Genomic DNA, 16,286 nt, shown 5'->3' with positions numbered 1-16,286 from the left:
CTTATGCCTATGTCCTGAGTGGTATTGCCTAGATTTCCTTCTAGGGTTTTTATAGTGTTGGGTTTTACATTTAAGTCTTTAATCTATCTTGAGTTAATTTTTGTATAAGGTGTAAGGCAGGGATCTAGTTTCAGTTTTCTGCATTTGGCTAGCCAGTTCTGTCAGCACCATTTACTTTCCCCATTGCTTGTTTTTGTCAGGTTTGTCAAAGATTGAATGGTTGTAGGTGTTTGGTCTTATTTCTGAGTTCTCTATTCTGTTCCGTTGGTCTATGTGTCTGTTTTTGTGCCAGTACCATGCTGTTTTGGTTACTGTAGCCTTGTAGTATAGTTTGAAGTTGAGTAGCATGATGCTGCCAGCTTTTTTTTCTTTTTTTGCTTAGGATTGTCTTGGCTATTCAGGCTCATTTTGGTTCCATATGAATTTTAACATAGCTTTTCCTAATTCTGTGAAGAATGTCAATGATAGTTTAATGGGAATATCATTGAATCCATAAATTATTTTAGGTAGTGTAGCCATTTTTATGATTTTGAGTCTTCCTCTCCATGAGCATAGAATGTTTTTCTATTTGTTTGTGTACGCTCTGATTTCCTTGAGCAGTGGTTTGTAGTACTCCTTGAAGAGGTCCTTTACTTCTCTTGTTAGATGTATTCCTAGGTATCTTTTTCTCTTTGTAGCAATCATGAATGGGAGTTCATTCATCATTTTATTTTTAACATTTTAAAAAAGTTTTTTCTTATAATTCTAATCTCTCTGGTTACATTATCTGTCTGTGTGATGTCTACTGTCTTCATTAGTGCACTTAGCATATTAATCTTAGTTACTTTATATTCCCTATCTAACACTTCCAACAGCTGTGTCATATCTGAATCTGGTTTCAGTGCTTGTTTTGTCTCTTCAGACTGGCTTTTCTCCTCTTTGGTATGCCTTATACTTTTTTGTTGGAGCCTGGGCACGTTGTATCAAGTAATAGGAACTTGGGTAAATAGGCCTTTACTGTGAGGATCTATGTTAATCTGGTTAGGTCTTGGCCTGTGTTTTATGTTTGTTATGACTAGTTGCCAGAGGCTTCAAACTCCTCTAGTACTCTTGTTTCTATCTTCTGTCTTGTCTCTGGGCTTAAGTACTCCTCCTCAGAGAGTGTTGCTATGTTTTGTTGCTCTTTCAGCTGCAGTCCAGTATTATCATTCCTGAGCCTTGATGGTTTGTTGGTAAACTGTAGGGGGTAGGGAGGGAAACATTCTGTAATCTTATGATTAAGTCTCAGTCTCTTCCTGGACCTGTGTCTCTGGGCTATGGGTTTCACAAGTGTTTTTCCATTAGTACTGGTTTTTATTTTCTCTTGGCCTTGGCAGGAAAGGTGGAGGGATCTGAAGTGGCAGGAATGTCCTTCCCCCCAGTGAGATAAATCTTTGGTAAAGCCTTTTGCTGTGCACCGTAAGCCTTTGTTAAGGAGAATGCTCTGGGCATATTTCACAATGACTTTCCCCAACCCTACCCTGCCAGTGCTACCGTGGGATCTTTCTGAGATCGTCACTGTGCAAACCTAGTGAAGTTCATTGTGTTAAGATCTGTGAAAGTGTGGGGACCACTCTAAGACTGTGGCTCCAGGAGTTTCTCACTCTCCTGAGAGTCTGCATCTAGCCTCCAGCAATTCATCTAACTTCCTAATTACATGTTTCTGCCAGTTTTTTGACTTAAGTGGCTTCTGCTTCTGGTAAACACATCTCAGCTCTGACTCTCTGGATTTATCATTTTCTGCAGATTTCATGGTGGTAGTTTTCTCTGCCAACTTAACCTCTTTGGTGGATTCAAAAAGTTGATGTATAGTTGTTGTTTTTTTTTTATTTGTTATAAGGGCGGAAGTGACAACTTCCAAGTTCTTCACATTTTGGCCTGAAATCATAATTATCCCAGCATGCTTCTGATTGGTGTTACCATTCAATATTTTTCCCTTCATCCTACTTATATTTAGTCTTTATTTGTACAGTGACATTCTTGTAGGCAGCATATATTTGAGTCTTGCTTCTTTATCCAATCGTACAATTGCCATAATTTAATTGGAGTGTTTAGACCATTTATGTTAAAAGCAATTATTGTTGATGGCTTGATTTAAATTTCCATTTTGCTATTTTTTCTATTTTTACTTTAAAATATTTTCTCTTGGCCAGGCATGGTGGCTCACGTCTATAATCCCAGCACTTTGGGAGGCTGACATGGGTGGATCACGAGGTCAAGAGTTCAAGACCAGCCTGGCCAAGATGGTGAAACCTCATCTCTCCTAAAAATACAAAAATTAGCCAGGCATGGCAGTGGGTGCCTGTAATCCCAGCTACTCAGGAGGCTGAGGCAGAAAATTGCTTGAACCCGGGAGGCGGAGGTTGCAGTGAGCCGAGATCACACCACTGCACTCCAGCCTGGGTGACAGAGCGAGACTCTGTCTCAACAAAAAAAAATTCTCTTTAACTGCCTTCTTTTGAGCATTTAAGTGTTTTTATTCTCATTCTAATTATTCTCATTGTTGGCTTATTACCTAGAACTCTTTTTGTTTTCATTTTATAGATTGCTTTAGGTTTATAGTATACACTTTTTTTTTTTTTTTTTTTTTTTTTTTTTTTTTTTTTTTTTTTTTTTGAGACGGAGTCTCGCTCTGTCACCCGGGCTGGAGTACAGTGGCCGGATCTCAGCTCACTGCAAGCTCCGCCTCCCGGTTCACGCCATTCTCCTGCCTCAGCCTCCGAGTAACTGGGACTACAGGCGCCCGCCACCTCGCCCGCTAGTTTTTTGTATTTTTTAGTAGAGACGGGGTTTCACCGTGTTAGCCAGGATGGTCTCGATCTCCTGACCTCGTGATCCGCCCGTCTCGGCCTCCCAAAGTGCTGGGATTACAGGCTTGAGCCACCGCGCCCGGCCTATAGTATACACTTTTAACTTATCTCAATATAATTTGAAGTGATACTATTCCACTCAAATGTGTAGTATAAAAACTCATGAAAAAATGTTTACATTTCTCTCTTTGTTTTTGTGGTATTATTGCAATATATTTTAAGTCTCCATGTGGTATAGACTGTACAATCCATTGCTATTATTTTTGCCTTGATCAATTCTTTTAAAGGGATTTAAATTATAAGGAAAACTTATTTAATATTGTTGTTGCAATATACAAGTTACAATTTCCAGTTTTAAAAATTCCTTTCTGTAGATCCAGATTTCCATATCATATAGTTTTTCTTCACCATTTATTATTTCTTATAGTTCATGCCTACCATTTATTAATTGGTCAGGTTTTATATATTTGAAAAATATTTGTTTTGTCATTATTTATCAACAATATATCCCTTGATTATAGCATTCTAGGTTGACAGCTTTTTTGTTAGCACTTCATGGATGTTCTTTTACTATTGTATGGCTTCTGTGTTTCCAGTAAGAAATCTGCTGTCATTCTGATCTTTGTTTTTCTGTATGTAATGTAATGACCAGGAGTATTCTCTTAGATAACATCTCCCCATTGGAAAAGGGGTGGAGCTTCTGGCCATAATGGAAACAAGAGCATAGAACCTGCTACAGCAGCCCTTGCTTCCCATCTAATGTTATCACCAGGTTAGTCCTGGGATATTGGGATGGAAGGCAAGGTGTCAAAGGCACCAATGAGAGCAGAGAACAGAATAGTCAAGGTACATTCACATATATAGAGAGAACTAGGACTTGAAGGGGCACAAGGAGGTAATATGAGGTGTTAACACAAGACAGTATATATAGGTGCTCAAGTGCACAAATTTGGATGGAAAAGAATAAGAGCATTAAGACAATTTGGATAGGACTATATACTGCTCTTTTAAATTTTTACTTATTTGTATATTTTTTTATTTAAATTACTATTTTTGTTCCAAAGAAGGATTTAAAACAGCATAATACAAAATGATTAATTTTTTTGTTTGGCCAAAATCATGGCTAACAGCAAATACAGTTAACATAGCAAGACTAGAGGGAAAGACTGATGTATCAAAATGTATGCTCAGCATGCTTCACAGTTATTAAAATGGGCCAATTCAGAACTTCCACAGTGATCAGTGAAGAACACTCTCCCTGAGACCAAGAAGCAAGTTTACTTTCTAGATGATGTTCATCAGATTAGAAGTTCCCATTGAAGTTGCAAAAATAAAGAGTGACTGTTAGCTATGAGTTTCATCTTTACTAGTGTAACTTCAAAAGTTCCTATGAGACACGATGTCACAGTTAGTTGGGGTGTCCACATATTTTCCATAGTGTTTTCAGCTTACTCCCATCAGCTGATAACAACTCTGGATGAATGATGTTGCAGAGCACAGGAGAGGCCATCCTAACTTGATGTGAATATCTTGGCAGCTTCAGTGCTATGTAGTCTCTCCTACAGGGCTGAGATCATCAGTCCATGCTCAGTTTCCATGCTCACGTGTAAATCCGTGATCAGTTTCCTCTATCCTTGACCTTGCCCGTGGATTATGACTGATATGATTTGGCTGTGTCCCCACCCAAATCTCATCTTGAATTGTAATCCCCATAATCCCCATGTGTTGAGGGTAGGACCTGGTAGGAGGTGATTGGATCGGTGTTCTCATGATAGTGAGTTCTTGTGAGATCTGATGGTTTTATAAGGGGCTCTTCCCCCTTTACTGCTTACTCTTCTCCCTCCTGCTACCTTGTGAAGGAGGTGCCTGGTTGGCCTTCCCCAGTGATTGTAAGTTTCCTGAGGCCTCCCCAGCCATACAGAACTGAGTCAATTAAACCTCTTTCCTTTATAAATTACCCAGTCTCAGGTAGTATCTTTATAGCAGTGTGAGAATGAACTAATATAATGACCTTCCAGATCTTCCAGTTCTCTCTCCACTCTTCCCCAAGAGGTATCATTAGAAACCCTCATTGGTTCAAATCACTCCATTGCTCTAAATCTTGAACAAACCCTTCTTGGCTCCAGGTCTCTTCATTGAGTGCGAATATCTTAGTGCATCTTTAAAATCCTCAGTGATCCGGTTCCTCAGCCCTTTTCTAACTGTGTCTCTGAACCCCGTGCCCTATGCTCTCAGCACATCTGAAGATACCATTTACCAGCAAGCCTCAGGATTTATGCTATTTCCTCAAATTCCTTTCTATGAAATTCCTTCTCATTCTTTAAATCTGGGGTCTAGTCCTTCCTCCTTTATGAAGAGTGCTCTGCCATGTTGTCCGCAACTGGTGTGCATTTGTCCTATTTCTGTGCTTACTAACTGAACTTTTATGGGCATTAGCTTCTGTTTAATTATTCCTCAGTTGCCATCACCTGTGTAATATTTGTTCTCTTTCTAGATCATAATTTTGTGCAGTAGAGTTTTGTTCACTGTACAGAGTTGATCTCTGAAGGCAGTCACCTAAGCTTCTAAATCAGTGAGAGGAGCCCATAAAAAGTGCTGCTCCACCTGTGTTCAGATCACCTGAGATGCTAATTTAAAGTCCCCACAATGATTCTTTTGCACTCCTAAGTAAAGACACTTTAGAGTGGGAAGATCTAAACAAAATGAGACTCTACATGTGGTACAACCCTCAGAGCCTTAAAGCGCAATCAATAGCTGAAAGGCGGATGACACTATTTTTCAATAAAACATATTTTTTTCTAAAGCCAGGATTGTTATCCATTATTCTGAAGACAAGGCAAAAACCAACTATTTTTCTCAGGACTGAGAATCAGGTAGATCACAGTAAATCCCGGAAACATTATAAACATCTTTTGTATTAGTCAAGACTCTGTTGTACGTGACAAAAATAAAATTTATGTGATTATGATCAATTGTTTTTAAAGGGAGTGGTATTTATTGGCTTAAGAAACCTAACAGTCAAAGTGCAGTCTGTAGGCCAGGGAGATGAGTGCTCACAAGACATTTCAGAAACAGGAATTCCTCCTTTTCTCAATTCTGCTTTGCTCTGTGTTGACTTCATTCATTCATTTAATATATTTTTATTTTGTTATTTCTTGAACACTTAAATAATGTGCCAGGCATTTTGCATCATGTACTTCGCACTGGTGTTACAACAGTGAACAAAAGAGTTAAAATTTACTGCCCTTCTAGAGTTTATATTCTTTCCCAGGTAGCTTCTTCCCAAGTGTCAGACCCTCAGGCTTATGTCCTGCTAGCTTGGCCGCCTTTTCTAGGAAAAATTCTGTGCTTGGTCTCATTTGTCATCTGCCTCTCTGTAACCAACCACCATGGCCAGAGGCATGCCTGGCTCATTGGTCAATTGTTATTTCAAGCACTGGCCCCTCCCCACATCACAAGGTCACTGGGCAGGTAGAAAGAACAGCTGGTCTTTCTGATAAATCTCTAAACCTTCACTTAAAGGTGCTCTGTGGGATCCTTGGAGTTTCCCATTCAAGCTGAATAGAGTGAATAAAAACTTCATTATCTGCTATAATTGTGGTCATAGTAGTAATAGGAATAGTGATGATAAGCAATTATTGACACAATATATTATGATTCTCCAGAGAAACAGAAACAATAGGATATTCCTATATCTCTATTCATAGACATAAAAGGAGATTTATTATGATAAATTGGCTCAAGTGATTATGGAGGCTGTGAAATCCCATGATCTGCCATCTGTAAGCTGAAGATGCAAGAAGGCTGGTGGTGCGGCTCCAGCCCAGATCCAAAGGTCTAAGAACGAGGCAGGTTGATGGTGTGAATCAGATGCTAGTTCCAGAACTGGAGAAGAGATGTCCCATCTGAGGCAGGCAGGCAGGAGACAAAAGGGGGCAGATTCCTGCTTCCTCTGCCTTTTGTCCTTTTCAGACCCTGAGTGGATTTGGATTGCATGACTCTTACACTGGAGAGGGCAGTTTCCGTTACTGAGTTCACCCATTTCAATGCCCATATCATCTAGAAACACTGTTTCATCTGGGCACTCTGTTGCCGACTAAATTTGACACATAAAATTAACTATACTTACTACCTGCCAAATGCTGAGCTAAATGTTTTGCAAGTGTCCTTTAATTTAATCTTCACTCAGTCTCATGAAGTATGTATTAATAACATTACCATTATTTATTAATGTGTCACTTGGACAGGTACACACTTGCCCCAGTTCACATAGCTGGTGGACATGGAAGAAGAATTGGAATCCAATTCTCTGGGACTTGACACTCATAGGCTTCACCACCACACTTAGATTTCTGGATTTTCCTTAGCATATGAGAAGCCACCATCCATAGTATTCTAAATATAGAAGATGCTTATTTGACCTTGGTAGAGTTTTTAAGGAGACGTTGGCATCACAGAATAAAACAATAATATGTTTATCTGTTATATTTTATAAATTGCATTATTTTTCAGGCAAGGGTAACAGGTGCAGCTGCTAAACACTTTCATCACACAAATTCTTCCCCGTATTCCTTGCTGTAATTGTGCAGGGAGAAAACCGTGGGGTGAGAAGATTTTACCTAAACCAACATATCTAGTTGCACAAAAGGCAAGCAAACTAAAAAAATTCTTTTTATTGAAATCAGGAATTTGAACAGTGTTTTTCAGGCTGGAAATTATTAAATCTCAGATTTATTTCTGTGATAGAATAAACTTGTCAAACTTAATCATTTGAAAATGATCACCCTCTGATTGTAATACGCTATAGTTTTCAAGAAGAGAAAAGATGCCACATTTAAAATATATGTATTTTTGTTTTCATCAAAAACTTACAAACTATAACTTCAAAATGTTTAATGTTCTGAGAAAATCTTGGTAACATATTTGCTTTTACAGTCATCTGAAGATGCACAAAGAATGACTATTATTTTTAACTCAAATGATAAGAACGTAATGGCAAAAGGGATGAGCAGAAAGTCATTGAAATACTAGTATTTAAAATATAGAAATTATTGGCCGGGCACGGTGGCTCAAGCCTGTAATCCCAGCACTTTGGGAGGCCGAGACGGGCGGATCACGAGGTCAGGAGATCGAGACCATCCTGGCTAATACGGTGAAACCCTGTCTCTACTTAAAAAATACAAAAAACTAGCCGGGCGACGAGGCGGGCGCCTGTAGTCCCAGCTACTCGGAGGCTGAGGCAGGAGAATGGCGTAAACCCGGGAGGCGGAGCTTGCAGTGAGCTGAGATCCGGCCACTGCACTCCAGCCTGGGTGGCAGAGCAAGACTCCGTCTCAAAAAAAAAAAAAAAAAAAAAATATATATATATATATAGAAATTATTTTCTTGGAACTGTGTGGCAATTTTACTCTTTTTTCCCCATGTATAGTACTTAAGGATTTAAGCGTTTTAATAAGCTGCAAGTGTTATCAATATTTTATTAAGCTATGAATGCTATAAACCAGTAAGCAAGTATGAATACAAAAATAGGCTCATTATTGTCAATTACTAGCAAAACTGACTTTTCAGTTGAAATTGCAGAGCCAAAAACTGACCTAGAGATATCTAACATTACATGTTGATATGGAGGTAGATGCTGTGTAGATTGGAAGAGATTATTATGGAGTGCGGAAGAAAATGGGAACCATTTTAATTAGAACAAAAGGACAGGGTATCTGGAAGAGTAATATCACACCATGAGCTGCATTTTTTCTAGGCACCAGTAACACAGGAAAGCAAACTTTTCAATGAATTATTGTTGAATAATGAATGAAGTGTGATTCTAAAGGTATAAAAGTAGTGATTTTGAAACAAACATAGCAGACATCAGCTGCTGCTTCCTGCAATGGCTTCTCTCCTTTCTGCTTCTCTAAGCTCATCCCCTATCCCTCTTCCCCTCTCCTTGTTAACCTCTCTTGCTTCTCTGCACTGTTGACTTTGGAAATACCAAGATTTTCAGAACCTCCGAACATCCCAGACTGTTCCATTCTATCCCTGTGCCTTTTTCTCTTGCAGTTCCATCTGCCTAGACTGCTACATACACGCACCCCTGCTGCCTTCTCCCCACTCCCTGCCTCCTATGTCCCTAAAGTCTACCCGAGTTGTTACTTCATTCAGAAGCTACTCAACCCCTGCACACCCTCTCTCTGCCCCCATACAGTTCATCCCATCCTCCTCCACACCACTCTGCGTTATGTTGTTCACGTGATCCATGGGGACATGTAGGCACGTTATGATGTCCACGTGATCCACGGGGATGTGTAGGCATGTTATGTTGTCCGTGTGATCCATGGGACGTGTAGGCAGGTCTCTTCGGAGGCATGACCATGCATTTTCCAATTCTATATTTGCCTCAATGGATGGTGCCAGATCACACTAAATTACCCAAATGTTGGAATGAATGAACAAGTTCCATAATTACCTCTGTCCAATGGTTGCAACCAAAGGGGAACTGAAATGATATTCCCATCCACACGCCTTCCCTCAAGGACTTCAAATACACTAGCTTCAGAGTGCCCCAGATGGGCATAGAACCAAACCTGAAACATTTACTCAGAAAAGGCAGCCGTTAGACATGGCTGTTGATCTTCTATTACTCCCCGACTATTGAATGACCTATGGCACCTATTATGGAATTTCCAGAGCTGCCCTGCTCTGAAGGAATCACACTAGTGAAGGTGTTGGGCTTCAAGACATTTTGGGAGCCCTTCCTTTCAAATCTCTGAGTCCATTTATAAATCTTTTCTCCTCTGCCCCCCACCCCCAGCCCCGACCACACACACAGCAGCTTTGTTATCTTTTCTTAATCCCAAACAGCAGCATATTCTGGCTTGGGCACCATACTTTCTCAGTGAAAATTATTTTGATTTATGTCTTAATCTTTTAAATAATTATCTTCAAAGAAAGAGTCTTTCTTATACTGAAAGAACGTTAGAAACAGAGCATTTCGTTGTGTCAAGCACTGTTCTAGGGGACAAAATTAATTATTCTAGCAACCCTTTGAGGCAGTTCCTACATTTTCCCAATTGTACGCACAGGGACACTAACCTGGGAGGGGTTTTATCAGGGTTCCAAGTTCAGGATTTGAACCACGCCAATGGCTCCAAAGTTGGCTTTTGAGGATTGCACCAGGTTGGTTTTCTTGATTACCTTGAAAATGATTTCAGAATGATGTTCCCACAGCTGCTATGAGCCACAGTAGCATCTCAGCAATTACTCTACGGCTTACCAAGGTTTCAGAGCTTCTCCACCTGATACCTATAGAGACTCTGGCACAGGGTAGAGCACAAACCAGGAATATGCTTCGTGAAGGTGCTTTGTTTTTGACCTTCTTTATTACATTTCAGAATGGATTTTTTCACTCTGTTTCTCTGTTTTCATGGGCTTTTCACCCACTGCTCCCACAGGGCTGATCCACCTCATGGATACTTTGTTTCAATTGCTTTGCTAATACATTTTATGCCTGTACCATCTCCATTGAGGGAAGTATTTTGGTGGCTTACCGAATATTTCTGTAATCTAACCGTCCCATTCCACACCTGCTGTTGTTGGGAAAATGGAGTGTCAGAAGGCATTTTCCTCCAAACATATCAGCTACATCATTTCCCTAGGTGGGCTTTATTACTTTCTCAGGTCTGACACTTGCTCTTTTGGTTGATACAGGGTGTAGCCTGTCACATAGGCATTCTTCTTGGTGGTGTTGAGGGAAGTCCAATGCAGCCATAGGAGACAGCGGTCCATGAGGTCTAGTGTTGTGACCGTGTGCATCTCTGTGTGTGGGTGCACCTGTGTTCATGCGTCTCTCTTTCTCTGTGTATCTGTGCTTGTGCATCTGTGTGTGCCTCTGGGTGTCTTCATCTCTCTCTCTCTCTGCATCTCTCTCTGTGTCTGTGTATGTGTCTGTGTGTGCATCTGTGGGCATTTGCATCTCTGTGTGTGTCTCTGCGTATGGGTGTGTGTGTGTGTGTGTGTGTGTGTGCATCCATGTGCACATCTGGGGTCCCCTGCACTATTGGAAATGATGCTGTCATTCGCTATCTGTCTGACACTTTCCTTCTGCCAACACACAGTCAATCCTCCTTTTATGTGACTCTGTTTTGTTCAGTCAGGTTCTGGAGAACTTTAACATTGTCTTTTGATTAAGATTTATGATATATCAAGCCTTTGCTTATTCGTCCTTATTAAGACAATTTTCCGGTGGACTGTCTCACCACAAAAAGAAAAAAGGATCTCAAGGATAATGACGGCACTGCAAAGAGAATGTGGCTCCTTTTCTGACTCTGTTTCACCTTTCTCTCTCATTCCATGGCAGAAAGTACTCAGACCTCTCCATGTTGGAAAGCCTGGGCATCAGAGTTTCATGGTTCTAATCCTTGTTCTCTCCCTGGATTTTTGTGATTCCAGAAAATCACTCCTTTTCAGAAGGGAGCTAGTCAGGCTGCTGTTCCTCTCCCATGAAATATCAATACAAGAGCCAAGGAGAGAATTGGTGGATTGAAGCTAGGAAGTGTCAGTTGTGTTCATATTAGATGGTGGGTGATGGGAGCTGAGGTTCTTGACCAGGGACTTTATGCACTTTTGTTCATATGTACTCTAAAAATACTTTAGAAATATTATGTACCCATTTATGCATTTTTAGGTTGACTTCTAAATAGTTTTGTTATAATTTCAAATACAAAGCAATTAAGTTCCAGGGTCTGTAACTATTAACACTCTAAAATATAATTTTTATTACTTTTATACAATATAATCAAGATACCATAGAGATTTGATATCATCAGTTGATTAAAAGTCACATGTTTTTCATTAATTAGAAATATTACATGCTGTTTCTCCTTGAGCTCATAATTCCATTCTCTTTTCTGCAGAGAATTATATCTTAAAACAATATTTTAAAGAGCAAAGGTCATTTAATGATTATGCTGTCCTATTTCTTTATAGTAAAAACATGCATATAGACTGATTTTTAAAAATTCTTTTGATTAAAAAACTGAAAGTATTAAAATTCTTTGGGATTAATTATTATTAGTGCAAAATTCATAAAAACAACTAAAATATTGATTTTATCAATTATTAAATATACAAAGAGTGTTATTGGAAATGCCTCTGTTAATTGATGGGTCTCTGATTTGTCTGTTTTCCCCCTTTTAGGTCATATATTCATGTGTGCTATTACTTATTGCTAGAATGAGATCTATTTTAGCATCAACTGTATTGTTTTTGTTATAGATGTAAGTAGTGATGAATGCTGTTCAGGGCAGTAACTTGATGAAAACAGAAGTTGTTTCATAGGTGCTATGCACCTCTCTGAACTCCTTAATTAGAAGCTAAAAATTATGTAATTGATGTATTATCAAAGATAGATTATCACAATCAAGTAGTTAACATCTCAATCAAATCCTCCTTCAATTTTGTTGAAAGCCAAGATGCAGAAAATATCTTGCAACAGGATTTCTTGCCTGACAATTAGAACCAATCGCTTTCCCAGTGTAGAGGATTAGAGCTGCTCCTTGTCTGGCAACTGTAAGGCTTCCCATCCCAGAGCAATGCACCCTTGCGAAGCTCCAGTGGGAGGGAGGCAGAGGCGTGCTTTTGTCCTGTAAATGGGAGAAGGCTTTGTAATGGACCTGATGGAAAAGGAGAGCCACAGATTCCATTTCAAGGGAATAAATATTCAGAAAATCGACTTAAAAGTCAAGGATTTGGGAATAAATTCTCTTAAAGGTAGCTATGCCTGTATACACCAAGGAATGTCTGTAGGTCATCTTGGTTGTATATCAAATATCTCAGAGTTATTAAAGAATACCAGTGCCTAGGTTTCACCCCTAAGGACACCAGTTTCCCTGTTTTGGGGTGGGGCCAGCATATGAATATTTTTAAAATGCTCCCCAGTTGATTTTAATGTACTTCTGGGGCTGAGAACCCCACTGCAGAGTCTAAGCTCTGTGAGGTCAAGGACCTGGCTCTGTGGTTCCAGTGTGCATCTTTGCTGACTCACACTGTCTCTGTTGGATAAGGAATGGGGAATCAAATCCTGAGGATCAGGAAACAGGTGTGTGCTAGGAATTCACACCTAAGGATCGGGAAGCTCATGGCCAGGTAAGTGGTCAGGACTCCAGGAACCCCAGGAGGTCAACAAGTCAAGTAGGAGGAGAGACATCCGTGCTTGCAGCAGGACAGGAGCCTGGGGCATCCTGGATGCAAGACCTTTGATGCCCAAGGCTTTCTCAAGGGCCAGGCCAGCCAAGTCGGCTTGACCTGCAAAAAGCAGGCTGAGCAATTGTTGAGTCCAAGTACAAGAAAGAAACCAGTTTCACTGGTGGAAGTGGTTCTCAGAAATTGCTAGGTAGGAAACTACCTTTTCATCTCTTGGTCCTAGAAAGGTCTTTATTCTGGGATGTGAGAAGTTTGTTACTAGTGATGTCAACTTTAGGTTTGAGATTTTCTGAGATTTCAAATATTTTATCTGACTGCCCCCACGGAACACTTTAAATGAATGAATTAATCAAAAGGTTGTCTCCTCTGGCCTGATGCCGGGCTGGGCCTCTCCCATGGGGTCGTATGCAGCAGTGGTTCTCCTTGCTGCAGGGGACCCAGGCACGACAGTGCCCTGATGCAAGGGAGGCCCCATGCCTGGATCCATCCTCCTTGTCACTCCTCCGCTCTCTTCATTGACAGATGGAATGCTCATCATTTCCCCACAAAAACCCAACTTCTTCTCTTGCCTTTCACTGAACACATCACTTTATAATATTAAATTGTGAATCTATTATTTATTTATTTGTTTATTATGAAATGTCTCTCCAGTTAAAATCCTAGCATCACAGGGCAAGGATTTGGTTCTGTTCATTGCTTAAACTGAACACATACCCAGGAGAGTGTGGGGTATGTAATAGGTGTGCACATGTTTCTGGAAGGAAGGAGGTAGGCAAGAACGGAGGGAGGAGGGAACCTTTCTCTTGGGAATAGGTAGGGAGAGAGCTGCTTGGCACTGTGGGTGCCACGTTGCCATTGCTGGCTGGAGGAGGGACTCTCTCTTGGGAAGAGGAAGGGAGATGCTTGCCTGGCACTGTGGGTGCCATGTTGCCATTGCTGTGTGCTGAACCTCCTGCCCCAGGTATCTGTGTGTTGCGTTTCCTACTTAGAACTAGCAGAGCTGCACTGAGGGAATTTGTAGGAATCTTCTGTTTTCTTAAGGACTCCTTGCTCATCCTGGGGCCAGGTGCACGTACAGTGCAGGCTTTTTGGCAGGGTGGGAAATGCTGAGGGTAGGAAGGGTCCCTACTGACCTCCTGAGGTGAGGCTCTCATTGTGTAAAGACTCCTTCCTTCCTGCAGACACTTTTTAAAATCAGTACATAATAACTGTACATATTTATAGACCACATGTCTACAGATATTTCGATATATCCATACAATGTGTAACCATGAAATAAGAGTATTTTTTTTTTTTTTGAGAAGGAGTCTTGCTCTGCCACCCAGGCTGGAGTGCAGTGGCCTGATCTCAGCTCACTGCAAGCTCCGCCTCCCGGGTTTACGCCATTCTCCTGCCTCAGCCTCCCGCGTAGCTGGGACTACAGGCGCCCGCCTCGTCGCCCAGCTAGTTTTTTGTATTTTTAAGTAGAGACAGGGTTTCACCGTATTAGCCAGGATGGTCTCGATCTCCTGACCTCGTGATCCGCCCGTCTTGGCCTCCCAAAGTGCTGGGATTACAGGCTTGAGCCACCGCGCCCGGCCGAAATAAGAGTATTTAGGATATCCATCACCTCAAACATTTATCATTTCCCTGTGTTGGAAGCATTCCAAATCTCTTCTAGCTATCCTGAAATATACAATAAATTACTGTTATCACTAGTCACCCAATGGCACTATTGAACATTAGAGTTTATCCTTCCCATCTAATGTACTTTTGCACCCTTTAACCTCCCTCCTTTCTTCTCTTCTCCCTGCAACCTTCCCAGTCCCTGGGAACCACTATCCTTCTCTCTACCTCCCTGGATTAACTTCTTTGGCTTCTGCATATTAGTGGGAGCCTGTGGTATGCAGCCTTCTGCACCTGACTTACTTGACATAACGTAGAACCCACAGGCTCATTCATATAGCCACACATGACAAGATCTCACTATTTTCCAGGCTGTATGGCACTCCACTGCGTATATGTGCCACATTTTCGTTACCCCTTCATCTGTTGATGGACACCTAGGTAGATTCCATATCTTGGCTCTTGTGCATTTTGCTGTGATGAACACGGAGTGTGGGAATCCTTAAGTAAGCTAATTTCCTGCAGATGCTTTGCTACCCCGCTCATTCCCCAGTTCCCCACCTCTCCCTGTCTTCCTCTCCCCGACACATCCTAAGCAGCTTGAGCGGCCTGGACGTGGAGAGAATCAGCCATGTGACTCTTTGCTGTCATTTAGTTAATGCTGCATAGTATAACTATTGTGTGGCAGAGATTTTTTATGTTTGTTACCATCATGTTTTTGATACCCACCCATGAAGCCTGGCTTCAAGAAGACACCTTGCAAAGGCTTAGAAGAAGAACAGGTTGCAAAAGTTAGCAGACTAATGATGCAGCATTAGGTGTTCCATTGTTTAAGGAACCGCGTCCATTTCGCTTGTTACCATCCCCAGGAACAGGCGTGTGCGTGTCATGACTCCTGTGACTGAGGGAGCGGCACACACCTGGAACCCCTACAGTAAAGGGTCTGAGCCTCTGGGCACTGGTGAGTGGCTTCATCCACATTGTCTTGTGCCCAGAAACAGTTATGTCTGTGGAGTTTGCATTTGCCCATGCAAAGAAGCTGCCCTTTCAGGTTATAAAAAATTTAAAACTTTGGCACCCCAAGGAAGGGATTGCTGGGGCTTTGTTATGGGTTGTAAGAAACCCAGTCAGAGCAGAAACTGGTGCTGGCATCAGGCCACAGGGAGCTCAGTCCTCAGCACCGTGTCACCCCAGGGAAGCTTTTGGTGTTGAGCATTCTCTGACTACCTGAGGGCTGCCTCAGCACTGCCACATTCACTTTCCACGTATTTTGACCTCTTTGATTTTCCACCTATTGCATACTTTTTTGGTTTTTTTTTTTGATTACTTGGGAACAAATTTCTGAAAAACAATTTTTCAAATGAATCAGATATGAAACACTTGATCAGACGTTTTCCTAGGTAACAACCTCTCTTGGAATCAGTGCGGGGCTTAGGAGGCCTCTCCAGCATCTGTGGAATGAAAGTGCCGGGCGCGCTGTGTTTCTGATACAGTTTAGTTTGAATGAATGTTCCATGAAGTCCTGCATGTGAGGTTAAGTACCTCTCTATGCATCAGCTCTGATATGGTTCGGCTGTATCCCCACCCAAATCTTGTCTTGAGTTGTAGTTCCCATAATTCCCTCATTCAGAGGGACCTGGTGAGAGATAATTGAATCAT

Source organism: Trachypithecus francoisi, unplaced genomic scaffold, assembly GCF_009764315.1.
Source record: "Trachypithecus francoisi isolate TF-2019V2 unplaced genomic scaffold, Tfra_2.0 Lachesis_group17, whole genome shotgun sequence".
NCBI lineage: Eukaryota > Metazoa > Chordata > Mammalia > Primates > Cercopithecidae > Trachypithecus > Trachypithecus francoisi.
This window is presented reverse-complemented; position numbering follows the sequence as displayed.